The sequence below is a fragment of the Vespa crabro genome, chromosome 2 (assembly GCF_910589235.1).
Source record: "Vespa crabro chromosome 2, iyVesCrab1.2, whole genome shotgun sequence".
In the NCBI taxonomy this organism is placed as follows: Eukaryota; Metazoa; Arthropoda; class Insecta; order Hymenoptera; family Vespidae; genus Vespa; species Vespa crabro.
The window spans coordinates 7,698,901-7,712,998 of NC_060956.1; positions in this window are offsets into that span (position 1 = coordinate 7,698,901).

A 14,098-nucleotide genomic window follows, 5' to 3' on the forward strand; every position below is an offset into this window, starting at 1 on the left:
AAGCTATTTTTGTTTATTTATTATTATAAGATTAAGTAAATTAAAAATTATAATGAATTAAATGTTTTTCTTTGAGCATTCATCAAATTAATAAATGTGACAAAAATAGGTCGATGTCTGTTTACATTAATTCAAGCATTAATGAGTATATATTTTCAAAGTTTAAAATATTTTTTCGATAATATAAAAGAAAATAAAACAATCGTTGAGAGAAACAGTATCGTAACTTCCCTAACAATAAAATAATTAAATGAAACATTCATTATGAATATCGAGATTATTAAATGGCATAAATAATTTTCGAAATGATGAGAGCAGAGAAATTGCACGCGTGCGGATATATTTGTGTGAGTGAAAGTCGGTGAATGTACGTAGTATACCGTATATACACATACATATATATATATATGTATGTATATACACACAGAGAGAGGAATCTCACCCCTTGTGAAGCCGTATTACGGTCGTCGGGGGTAAACCACCCTGGCCTCTAGGAGCCGAGAGCGGGAGCCCGCAGGGGTACGCCACGACAACCCCCGTAGCAACTCCTCAAAATCAACCGAACCCCCTTCTACTTTCCGCACACTCCGTCCTACTCCTCCTCTCCTCCTTCTCCTCCTTTCTCCTTCCCGGACCCTTCTGGTCCATTCCGTAGACGCAGCTAACACGAGAACTAGTCAACCAAGCTAGTTTCTCTTACGTTGTTACTACACTGCAGAAAATTCATTCATCTCAATTTGAGAAGATTTTATTATTATATTATATACATATACATATATATATATATATATACATCGTTTAAGTTGTCCAATAAATAATATCAGAATTTGCAATATTTGTGATATCTAAATAAAAAATACTAATATTTTATACTTGTATTTTTGTTATTATTATTTTCTAATAGTATCTATAGTAGATAGTAGAATAGTATCTATAGCCAATAAGTAATATTGAAATTTTCAATATTTTATATCTAAATAAACAATAGTAGTATAAGTATATATATAGTACTAATATGTTTACTATTATTTTCTAATAATATAGTATTGAGTTGTACAATAAGTAATGTTGAAATTTTCAGTACTTTTTGTATCTAAATAAAAAAACAATAATATACTTTCTATTTGCATTTTTAATAGTATTTTCTATTGATTTTATTCATTATTGATTTAACCAATAAATAATATCGTAATTTACAATTAAAAGCACTAGTTTTGGTTACTTAGATATAAAATATAATCTCAATATTAATTACTGACCAACTAACTATATTTATATAAGCTAGGATTACTCTGTTGTCTAAACAAACTTTTGATTATGTTATTATAATAATTATTACTAAATATAATGGCACATATTCAATAGAATAATAATAATAATATAATAATATATATTTTGATAATTTGAATTATTTAATATAAATTAATAGTATCCTTAATCTTTAAATCATAATTTTGAAATATTGACAATATCTAAATTATTAATATTGAAAATCTCTCTTTCTTTCTTTTTAAAAACACAAAGAAATGATATTTTCTTTAAAATCGTATATTTATGTACATATTTATATATACATACATGTTTTACAAATACATATATGCTATAAATACTATATTTTAATGATGTAATTTAAAATCTAAAATCAATTAGTAATTGAGCTAATCAATAAAAATTAATAAAAATTAATTTCGATCTCTTGAATAAAAATTTTTCATTAATCTAACAGTTAGATATAAAAATAAAAAAATTTCAAAGATGTCTTAATAAGAGAAAAAAGATGTAAAATAGATAGTTTTCTTTCGAATTCAAAGAATATTATGTAAATATAAATGAGAAATATGCATCCCCTTTCGAGTGACAGCTACCATAGTAGTCGCTTAAGTCTAAACTTTCGAACGCAATCACAGTACCCTACCATGTACATACCATGCCAGGGTTCTTTGTATGAAGGGCAGTGCTCGAAAGTATATATAAGGGGAGAAAGAGAGAGAGAGAGAGAGGAAAGAGCTAACACCATTATCTAATACTCCCGAGCGGCCATATGTGGTACCCCGGCTACGAGCCACTGTGCCATTCTCAAAAACCTCTGGCATCGCGCGATTGGGGCTACTACCATCCCTCCGTTACCATCCTACTCTCTCTTATTTGTACGTCCAAGGACCTCCATTATGTAGCCGACACTAATCAAACGGTACCAATCAAGTACGCCCCTTCCCTCTTTTCAAAATAAACGCCGAAACACGATTTTCTCTATTCTTTATTTTGATAACAGTATGATCTTACAATACTGTAATTTATAGTAATTCATCTCAGTTGAAAAACGTTACGAAACAGATGTTTCTTATTTTTTTCCTTTTTTCAAATCTTCGACACGAAAACTAGATCATAGATAATATCATTTGGATAATGCTGTTAAGTATTGTTATTTTTTTTTTCAATAATTTAGATACATATAGATATACATTTTTTGAAGTTCGTTTGTACGTTTATACGTTTTTAAAAATTTTAATATAAAATTAAATAAAGCGACTTCTATAATAAGAAATCTATACAACTTTTCTATATATTATACTTTGTACATCAATATGTTATAGTATAAAAGAAAAAAAAAATTTTTTCCGAGAGATACGATCTTCTCAAATCTCATCTTCGGTAATAGCGTGATATTAAAATACGGAAATTTATAATAATTCATATTAATCAAAAACAGATATTTTTTTTTTCAAACCTCCGACACGTAAATTAGATCATAGATATCATATATCATGTTGACAATTATGTTAAACATTGTTTCTTAAATAATTAAGGTATATAATATTATTGTAAATAAGATAGTCTTGCGAATGAGACAAATCAATCTCATTTTTTGTAGATAATTATAAACAACATTCATTATTCATTTCCAATTAATAAATTAGATAACTTATTTGTGATATAGAAACTTAATAATCTCAAAAATTCTTTTGCTTTTTCTTTAAATCATAATTTATTAACAATTAACCAAAAAATAATGACTTATTGAATACAGTGGATTAATATAGTAAAATATTTCATGTACGTTATGGTTATAATCGATAGTCTTTAATTTTCGACATATTGTTTAATTTATTAACATTTCTTGGCTTTATGTGATCTCTATGTAGAAGTTTTATCTTAGCAAAAGGAATAATTTTTTTTTCCTATTGTGTTCAACATCTTCATTTACATGGTTCATAACGTCCTGAATTATGAATCAATTTATCCGGACAATATGTCTCAAAAGATCTTTTGCATGAAAAACAATTTCTTTTTTTGTACAAAAATTAAATAAAGCGATTTGTGGAATAAAAAGTTCATACAAATTTTCTATTTACACAGTATTATACTGTACGAAGAAATAAAAATAAATACCTATGTGAAAAAATGATTTTTGTTTATCCTCTTATGTTAACTTCCTGCAATACCTCTAAACTTTTATTATTAATTATTGCCAAAAAAAACCTCATATTTATAAGGAAAATTTTTGATGTTTGAAATTGCTACATTAAACAATTAGAAACTAAAAGACAATGTTGAGGTTTATAGTACTTTATTTTATTGTTCGTTTTATTCTTATAATGTAACACTCGAACAATTATTTCGATTACTTATATTACAAGCTACTAATATTCGGTTATTAAAGATTATGCTATAAAAAAAACAATTTAAATTCGTTCTATTATTTAAATTTTTATAAATATCTTCCAATATAGAATAAGGAATTTAAGGAAATATAAAAATATTATCCCATAAATCCTATATTCCCATACCTTTGATTTTCTCTTAGGAGGAAAACCGTAAGTATAATTTATTTATTCGCATATTGACGATTCAAAAAATAACCAAATAGAAATAAAGTTATTTTCTTCTCGGTGAAAAGTTTGAACGTTTTGTTTGAACATTTATGTTCTAAAAAGGGAAGTAGAATTATTTCTTCTATGAATGGATTCGAATGAACAATTCTCTATGAATAGATAATCCCACCATAAGATAATCGTTAATAATGGTTTCGTGTCAAATAACACTAATACTAAAATGCGTATCCTTTAAAGGACTAAGCTAATTAATCCGTTTATGCTTTACCAACAAGTAAATATTTTGAAGTTTTCTAATTTGTCATTCTTAGTAAAACCCCGATAATGCTGGCTTAACCCTTTCTTTATTGACGTTAACCATAATCAGTCAACGTTAAAAGCATGTCGTATATTAAAGGTGGAAAACTATAATCAGCGAACAAAATTCTATTTGAAATAAATAATTCATCATTTTCAAACAAAAGCTTATTGAAAAATCGTTCGAACAGTTTGATTTCTTAAATGATATTCAATGAGTATATAAACAGTTTTCCATCCTATTTATAAATTTATGTGTTTCTCTTGATATAAAGTATTCTAATGTCGGTTATATATGATATTCGCTCGAAATGAATTTCTCATTATTGTTGCTATTATTTATTTATTTATTTATTTATCGATATAATTTATCGATAAATAAATTGTTAAAATATCGTTATATACGATTTTGATAAAAGAATTTTTGTATAAAAGAAAATATTTTTCAAGAAAAATACAATTAGACACTTTCACCTTTTCTTAGTCCGAACGTCGTTCTATCACTGATTAAAGTGTGAAAACTAACATTTAAAATCCGAGTTGGAAGGTCACTTTACAGGTAAGAATTCGAAATAGGTCGTTACGTCTCACTGTGCTGTCAACAAACCTATTCCACTGAGATCTTCGTAACAACCCACACCGTATGAAATCTTTGTAAATGTAACCTCCGGCAATGCGTGTCTAATTTTTTCAAATTAAACGTGAATTTCAGTGATCCCAAATATACCTAAACTCTTGACCTGATGACACAGTTTTTATATTTAAAAAGAAAATATCGCCTAAACTTAAAATAAACCTTTTTTTAATTCCTCCAATTATAAATTCTCTCATAATATTATGTTCAAAGAATGACGTATTCATAGATTGGTATAAGATTTCTACGGACAATTAAATTTAACGTAAATGGTTAGATATAAAATTCCTCAACGAGTGAAAATATCTTTTTCTACGTTTCCTCCTATTGAAACTAACGAGTGGAAAGATAGAAATTACAGTTAAAAATTTCAAAGATAAAAACTACAGTTAAAGTATTGTGCATAAAAGCATCTTCGACCTCTGTATTTACGACACCATCTGGATTGTCGAAAAGACAAGCTTGTGGGTCAGTGGGTTTACCGAACGGAACTATCGGTAAAAGAATGAAAAGAGAATATTTATGTTCATTTACCATTTCCCTTCAGTTCATCTCCCTTCTCTATCTCTCTTTTTCTCTTTTTCTCTTGCAGTTAAACCTTGTAAAGGAAAAAAGAAAGAGTGACGGCTACTTCAACTGCAAAAGAATGTGGCGATGTGAAAAATATGAAGAAAGAGGAAACGAGTATGATTCGTGACTCGTATTATAAAACTGTTCACTGTACGGCCAACGTAAAAGAAAAGCTTTCTCTGGCGATCATAAAGTAGAAAACAGAATTCTGAGGAGACCCACTCAGAAATACGACGCGTGGAAGTTGGACGAAATTTTGGGTAAAATTTTACGACCATAACTTAACCAAAACTTTACCTTCACCTCTACCTCTACTTTTATCTCTACCTCTATTTCTCTCTCTCTCTCTCTCTCTCTCTCTCTCTCTCTCTCTCTCTCTCTCTCTCACTCACTTTCTTTGGCAAAAAGAACGTAACTCAGTAACATCCTTTTCCCTAACCCTATATCTATCTCTTTCTTACTTTCTAGTCAATTTTTCTGTCTTTTTTCTCTCTCTCTCTCTCTCTCTCTCTCTCTCTCTCTCTCTCTCTGTCTCTCTCTCTCCATTTCTCCAACTGCCTTTCTTTCTCACTATCTTTCCCTCTTTCTTTATCTTCTTGTCTTTTCTATTTTTGGCCAAGTTAATTTATGACGAGACGTACGCCCAGATTTGCCCAAGCAAGTTGAAAAGCTTCTGTAAAATTTTACAACCGCGTGATTGAAACGACTTTGCCTTTCCTATTTCTCTCTCTCTCTCTCTCTCTCTCTCTCTCTTTCTCTCTCTATCTATCTATCTCTCTCTCTCCCTCTTTTCTCTTTTCGGAAGAGTGAAACTATATGGCGCGTGGCTACCTCCAAAGTTGCACGAATCACTTCGTTGGTGGAAGGTAAAACTCTTAGAAATTGGCGCACGTCGAAATACCGAGGAAAATTTGCTGTTCAAGGAGAAGTAAGAAAACTAAGAAGTATACAAAATGACAAATTCCTCCTTCCTTCCTTACGAATCTTCCTTGACAATATCTTGACCTTGACACGAAATAAAATATTATTGTGTCTTATTTGAATGACTTGAAACAATATATTGAACGAATATTTGAAAATTGAAGTATTTTTATATTTTTAACGTCGCATTTAATCGTTCTATCTCGACGTATTATTTTTTTTCTAAATAAATTAATTTGTACTTGTGTAGAAATAAAAAAAAAAAAAATAGAAAATAAATGCAATTTAACACGTTCTTTGTCGCGTGTAATCGAAAACGGTATACGGTCGATCGCATTTTTCAGGTAAAGTGTTATTTATTCTTCTTTTTTACATTGGCTAATAAACAATGCAAGAAAGTAACTGTTAGTTGTTACTATTGCATGTTTAGTGATGACGTTTGTTGCAATTTTTAAGCCCTATGCTATAATATAACAGTACGATATGTGGCATATTAATGAAGTGTTAGTTGTGCAATGCAATTTTTTTTTTTAGATTATTTTACAGTTGATTGGTTAGATATTTGGATTATTGTTAGAAAACCGGAAATAAGAAGATTAATGTAAGAAATTTTACTGAGATAATGTCACACGATATACGTGCATAGATTTGACACAAAAATGAATTTGATCAAAAATATGCATTTAGTCACAACAGTTCCATCATGAATCGTCGGGGATTTTATTGCGATTATTATAAAATAAAATAGTGATCGCAACGAAATAAAAAGGGAAAGAAAATTTTTCAAAATTAACTTCTTCGTTTTTCTTAATTGAACTTATTAGTTATATTGTACATTTTATAGCTTCAATATTTATACTCTATCAGTAAATATACTTCTAACTCACAAAAAGCTACTAGATCCTTTTTACATAATTATGAAACTCTAGAAAGCGTATTTATCCTCTTTTCCTTCGATTTTCTCGACTTTATATCAAACTTTTCTAAAATCAGTTTACTTTTTATCAGAATTTCAACGATGTGAACGATGAAAAGAATAAAATCTATTGTAAAAATATTGTCATTACACTTTACGATTATTTCTCTTTTGAAAGAACAAAAAGATAATGAAAGAATTAATTCAACAGGAAATTATTTCAAAATAAAAATAACTCTTAAAAGGAAATATTTCGACAGAAAAAAATTATTATCGATCTGAACATCGGAGAAAATTTCTAAAAGACAATTTAAATTAAAGGAATCGAACGTAAGAAGTAATAAAAAATGCAATAGCCCTTGACTGAACGTTATATTAATAAAACAAGAAAACCGTTATAAGTAACAAAAATGAGACGCGCGTGTGTCAGGAGAAAGGCACGTGGCCGTACGATATCCGGATCATATTTAACAAAATTATCGTTAGACCTAACATAATGACAAGGAAATTTAAAGATAGAAGAATAAAAGGTAAGGAAGGGACACGCGCGTTCTATGTGATTCCATTCATTTCATGTGAAAGTGTCGTTTCACGCGACCTGAAGAGGCCACCTGAGGTTTCTTTCGAATTTTTCTTGTACACGACCTTGTACACGACATTGACGAAAGTTAATCATGACCGACGTCAAGAAATTTCTCTTAAAATTATAAACGATATTTTTTCTATCCTTTTTTTGTTTTTCTCTGCATTTCTTTGGAGTGAGGAAGGGGGAGAGTGGAGAAAGGGAGAGTGAAGAGGGCGAGAGAAATTTCATCCAAACGATGTCCTTCGTGTTTTTGTTAAAATTAACAAAACGAAGACATTGTTATTATCTCATCGAATTTTTCTATGGGTTCCCTTAAAATTTATAAACGAATAATAGAATGTGAGGGTATTCGAAAGAAGAGCAAAATCAAGTTTTCTCCCACGTATGGTGAACGGAACGGCAGGTATAAGCAGGTAGGATCAATGGTAATTGAGACGTCTTCGAACGTCGAAAAAGAGACGTCATCGGGAATCCGAAGGTAATATCATGCGAAACCTTAGACTCTTTTCCCGGGTTTACAATGGATCTCTTTCTCTCTCTCTCTTTATCTCTCTGTCTCTCTCTCTTTCTCTCTCTGTCTCTCTCTCTTTCTCTTTCTCTCTTTGTAATAATAATAACAGCATCCTGGTGCACGTCCACGCGGGATAAGGAGAAGGATATCGTCTCTCTTCCGGTATATTCAATGGACACTCGAAGAGCAAAGTGATGGTAACATTTAAAAAGTGTAACAGTGATCTATTAAAATCTAGAAAAAATTTTTCTTCGTTGTCAGAGTATTATATAATAAATATATCTGTGTGAGATTATTTTAGAAAAAAAAAATAATAATAAAGATATTAATTCTCTATTAAAGAAGAAAAAAAGAAAAAAAAAGAAGAAGTGGAGAAAAAACGAGACAAAAATAAAAGTCCCTCTACTCTTCCTCTGTTCATTCTGTCTCCTTCTTTCTGCTTACTGACTACTCTTACTCTTATTCTCTCCACCCCCTTTCTCTCTCTCTCTCTCTCTCTCTCTCTCTCTCTCTCTCTCTGTCTTTTTTTTCTATCATTCTATTTGGCGCGCTTTTCGAAACACAGGAGACGCGATTTTCCCAGCCTTGCAACGGAGCCATGAATGAATTCGGTTTCCAAGCATTGAAACCACGATGAATGGAGAATACGAGACGAAGGCGTTTTTACCAAACGATCCGTGGTGTCACAGTCGTAGTGTTGACGGTATTGGTGGTGATGGTAGTGGCGGTGGTGTTTGGTGACTCGACATAAATCACAGAAAATCTGCTTTATGCGCGCGAGGGCAAACACGGGAGCGGCGGACCCGCCTACCCACATCGGCCAAATCCACAATGGGGTGATGTTCAACTGAGGAAACGCAACTTTCCTCTCTTTCTTTCTTTCTCTCTCTCTCTCTCTCTCTCTCTCTCTCTCTCTCTCTCTCTCTCTCTCTCTCTCTCTCTCTTTCTTTCCCCTCTCTTCTTCTTCCTTTTCTCGCCCCAAAATAAGCGAGACTTCCTTGTTGATTCGTTTCTTCTTCTTCATCTTCTTCTTTATCGCGAGCTCGAATTCCATCGAGAAAAGCGACAAAACGCGAGATAAATTGACGCTTGCTCAACATGCCACACCTCCTTTTTTTCACACGAAAACTTTTCCTTACCTTTTCTTTCTTATAAATGGGTAACTATGGATCGAGATCGAGATGGATCGTTTCGAAGAAATTCTCTAACTTCTTTGATTATCCTCGAACTCGCAATTATCGTGTGTATTATGATAATGGAATATAATGAAACTACTGTGTTCACATACACAATAATTCCTAGAAATGTAAAACGAGAACGTATCTATCTATCCATTCAGACTAACTCCGACAGATTTCTAGACGTAAAACTCCAAGATTCTATATGTTTGAACTTATTTTTCCTTAGCTCGAGATATATATATATATATTTTCGTCTTTGGAAGAACTAGTAAGTTATTTCCGTTTGGAAAACTTTGCTCTCGTTCCACGATAATACCACACCGGGGCTGCCGCACACTCTTTCTCTTTTTCTCTCGAGTTATTCTCGTTTTTATATTTTTAGACATTATACGTGACCTGTTGCCGGTCTCTCTTATTGAATCTCGATTAGAACGAAAAACCAGAAACTCAGGAAAAGGACTCATCTGAGATAAATGATTGTTTTTCGCGTGTAAATTTTCTGAGTTTTCCTAAACTGAAAAAAAGAATGCTCGTTAATTATCCACCACAGAATTGGAAATATTGAAAGTTTGATCTTACCGCGAAAAAAGCCATAAAAAAGAAAGACTGAAAGAAGGAAAAAAAAGAACAAAGAGAGAGAGAGAGAGAGAGAGAGAGAGAGAGGAAGAAAGAAAAAAATCCAAGAGAGAAGAAAAAGCGTCGATGCGAAGAGACTTTTATCTTGAGAAACCATTCCAGTCCGGAGACAGAAATCTAAAAGTTTCCTATCGGAAGTCGGCCGACATTTGCCGAGACGAAAACCTCAACTGCTGTCGCCACGAAACCTCGTGCTTGCCAAACGTTGAACCGATGATGCTTAAAAATACAAATTCGACGAACAATGTAAGAAGCGTTATCGGCACCACAGGATACCGACGTTCGCCGACGACGTTCTTGGCAGACACGTATCCTGGGGAGTAGAAGGGACTAACTTAGGCTCGTTCCAGAAAGAGAGAGAAAGAGAGAGAGAGAGAGAGAGAGAGAGAGAGAGAGAGAGAAGGTGATTTCGAGAGAAGATCGGCTCTTATTATGGGTGCCAACCCCCCGCAGTTTAACCTCGAACGTCGCAGGAGTTCATTTTCTTCTGGAATTCGTCTGCTCGTTTCCCTTTTTCGGAAAAACTATAATGACTCCAACTAATATATCTACAGACGATTTCGGATTCGTCACGATTTCACCGAACGTTAGACATCACCTACGTACTAAACATTTTTCTAATCAAATTTTTATAAATACATTAATTATATCGAAATATATCGTATAAAATTATGTGAATAATAATTTCAATAGATCAGGAAATATTTATTTCTTTTCTTCTTTCTTTTTTTTTTTCATCGTAACTCCCATTACCAAATTTTTGATGCATCGTCCGTCAATCATTATCAATAAGGAAAAAAAATCATTATCAATAATTTCAAAAAAATTGGCCCTTGCGGGTGTTTTATAGAACCAACAGTACGCCCACTCTCTTTCCCTCTTTACCTATCCTATGAAACCTCAATTGTATTCTCTTAGGACTTTAAACCTTAGTGACCGTGTGCCTTTGACAGGGTCGCAGCTGCAAAGACGACCACGACTAATCGATTACTACGAATCCTTAGCTGTTGTATGGGAGGGAAAAAAAATATATTGATAATAACGTCATTGGGTGTTACCTTTACATTGACGTATCGTTACCGAACAAAAAAAAAGAAACCTTTTCGATCGATTTGCTTATACCTATCCAAAGGAAGATGACTTTAAAAAAAAAATCTTGAATATAAAATTACACTAGTTGTATGTGTATGTATGTGTGAAGTTGAAAGAACGAGAAAAAAGGAAGAAAAAAAAACAAAAAGTATATAACAATAGAACGTTCGAAAATAAATTATTCGCCCTATCGATTAAAATTTAATAAAAAGTTATTCTTTTTCATTCGATCCAATGAAATATTCTAAAAACTTGTCTATGTATCGTCATTACATTCCTGATAAATCACCTGTTTAAACAGCCATAATAAGACCCGCGGCGTAACAGGGTCTCCCACCAAGCACGAACGACCCCCCACCATTGAACCCACCCATATATTTACCCGCTCTTGTCCTCTCTTTCCGCCTGAAAGCAAAAGCATTTCACCCTTCTCACCCTCTCACCATCATCTCTCTCTCTCTCTCTCTCTCTCTCTCTCTCTCTCTCTCTCTCTCTCTCTCTCTCTCTCTCTCTCTCTCTCTTCACCATCTATCTATCTCTATCTCTATCTCACACTCTGCATGGTCATCGTCGCAAATTTCGGCCATTTATCTGTCCGGTTCTCGACAATAAATGCGAGAGGAAGAAGAGGACTATGAGGAGGTCGCGCGACCATGTACGAAGAGTGAAAGATAGAGAGAGAGAGAGAGAGAGAGAGTATTTCCCCAATTTTGGGCTAACAGAGAGGCCGATTCGTTCCGGCTGTAATGCGTTTATAGCTGCGTGTCCGGTACACGTCCGTCACGGTTCCTTTCCATGGATCCAGAACTGCTCGACGTGCTAAGGAGACCTAAAGACTCTGTTTTGTGTGTGCTAGAACCCCTGGAAAACGAGAGGGAGGAGTGAGAGAGAGAGAGAGAGAGAGAGAGAAAGAGAAACTTCGTATCGTACGCCACGTTCCAACGATGATGATGATCGTCGACCTTCACGTTTCGTGACTTGAAAACTTCACATTTTGTTAAGATTGCATGGGGTATAGGTAAAAGTTCATTTTCGTTTTCCGATCGATTAGAAAAAGAAAAAAAAAGAAAGAAAGAGAAAGAAAAAAAAATTAAATAAGAGAAAAAAGAATGAAAGAGTGAAAGAAAGAATGAAATATCTAATACGAATAAAAATACGATTTCTTTAGGGAATCTAAGGAATATTCGTAATCGAGTAGAGTTTCGAAATCTCTGCCGTCGGAAGCTCGTAGTCAAAGTCGATACAAAGAGCGAGAGACAGAGAAAGATAGAGAAAGAGAGAAATAGAGAGAGAGAGAGAGAGAGAAAGAGAGAGAGAGAGAGAGAGAGAGAGTATATAAAGAAAGAAGAAAAAGAAACAGGGAAAGAAGAAAATGCGAAAAAAGGAGGTTTCGATCCTTCGATCGAACGGCGTTTGCCCCCTTCGCGTATAACCACGGATTGCTAGGGTTCTTTATGGGCAATCTATGGTGATGGAGATGATAGGCAAAGAGATATACGTAAACCTGATTCTGGAGGATCTTCCGCGACCCTACTCGAGAAGAGTCGTGTGGCTGAAGCCTGGTATAAGAGTGAATGTGGGAGAGAGAGAGATATATATATATATATACACACACACATATATTTCTATACACACGTATCTCGATTCCCCAATAGTTTAACTTACGGCCGGATTTACTGGCGGAGATAGGAAAACCCCCGCGTATTGGCTGATAGACTCGCGACACCTACGCTCTCTTTCTCTCTCTCTCTCTCTCTCTTTCTCTCTCTCTCTCTCTCTCTCTCTCTGAGGAAGATCTTCTCCAGCGATCCTCAAACTTTCCACGGAAACTCTGAACGCCAAAGGACAATATGTATGTATATATATATATATATGTATATGTATATGTATATGTATATATATGTGTATATAGATATATGTATACGTATATTCGAAAGAACGAGACGGTAAAAGAAGAATTTCCTGTGTGAAACAAATGAGAATACTCGTACGAAGTTGTCGTACTTCGAACTTAGATTCGATGCTTCCCTTTGAATTTAACTCGTCGTCTTCGATCCAAACCGCCAAATTTCTTTTTTTCTCCTCGAAGAAAGACAGACAGAAAGAGAGAGAGTGAGAGAGAGAGAGAGAGAGAGAAAGAGAGAGAGTGAGAGAGAGAGAGAGAGAAAGAGAGATACAAAATATAAAGAAGAAAGACGATAAAAGTGTCGTAATTCGTAGCTTTACTCGAGTTCTTAAGAGATTAATTATCGGGAAGAGACGAACGACGGTAAAGAGATACCTTTGGAAATGATCGAAATCTGAAGCCGAGGACGGTGTGACATATACCTTTGGATGCATCGAACGGAAGCTTTTGCATCGTCGAGGAAGCACCCCTGCTTCCGTGTGACAGTAGCAAAAGAGAAGAGTAAGAGAAAAATAGAAAAAGAAGAGAACGTGAAGAGGGGCTTGGAGACACAGAGTGAAAGAGAAAGAGAGAGAGAGAGAGAGAGAGAGAGAGAAAGAGAGCGAGAGAGAGGGAGGGAGAGGGAAAAAGAGAAGACGGAGGAAAGAGGAGGGAAAAAGAGGAAAGAGCAAGGGTATGAGCTTGGTCTCATCTTGCCTCCACAAAGCGGCGCCGCATCAGATAGCATTTGTTTTAAATATATGGATCAGGGGTATGGGTCCAGGATGGCTAGAAGGGATGCTAGAAAGAGTGAATGAGTAAAGGAGAGTAAGAGAGAAAGAGTGATAGAGAGGGAGTGGATACAATACCCCATATCCTACGAGAAGGAAAAGGAAGAGAAAGCCACCCCAACGTTCTACGAACACGCGAGGAAGACTGAATTCGTAGCGAGAAGAGTGAGAGAGTGAGAAAGAAAGAGAGAGAGAGAGAAAGGGTAAGAGAAAGAGAATGAGAAACAGAGAGAGAGAGAGAGAGA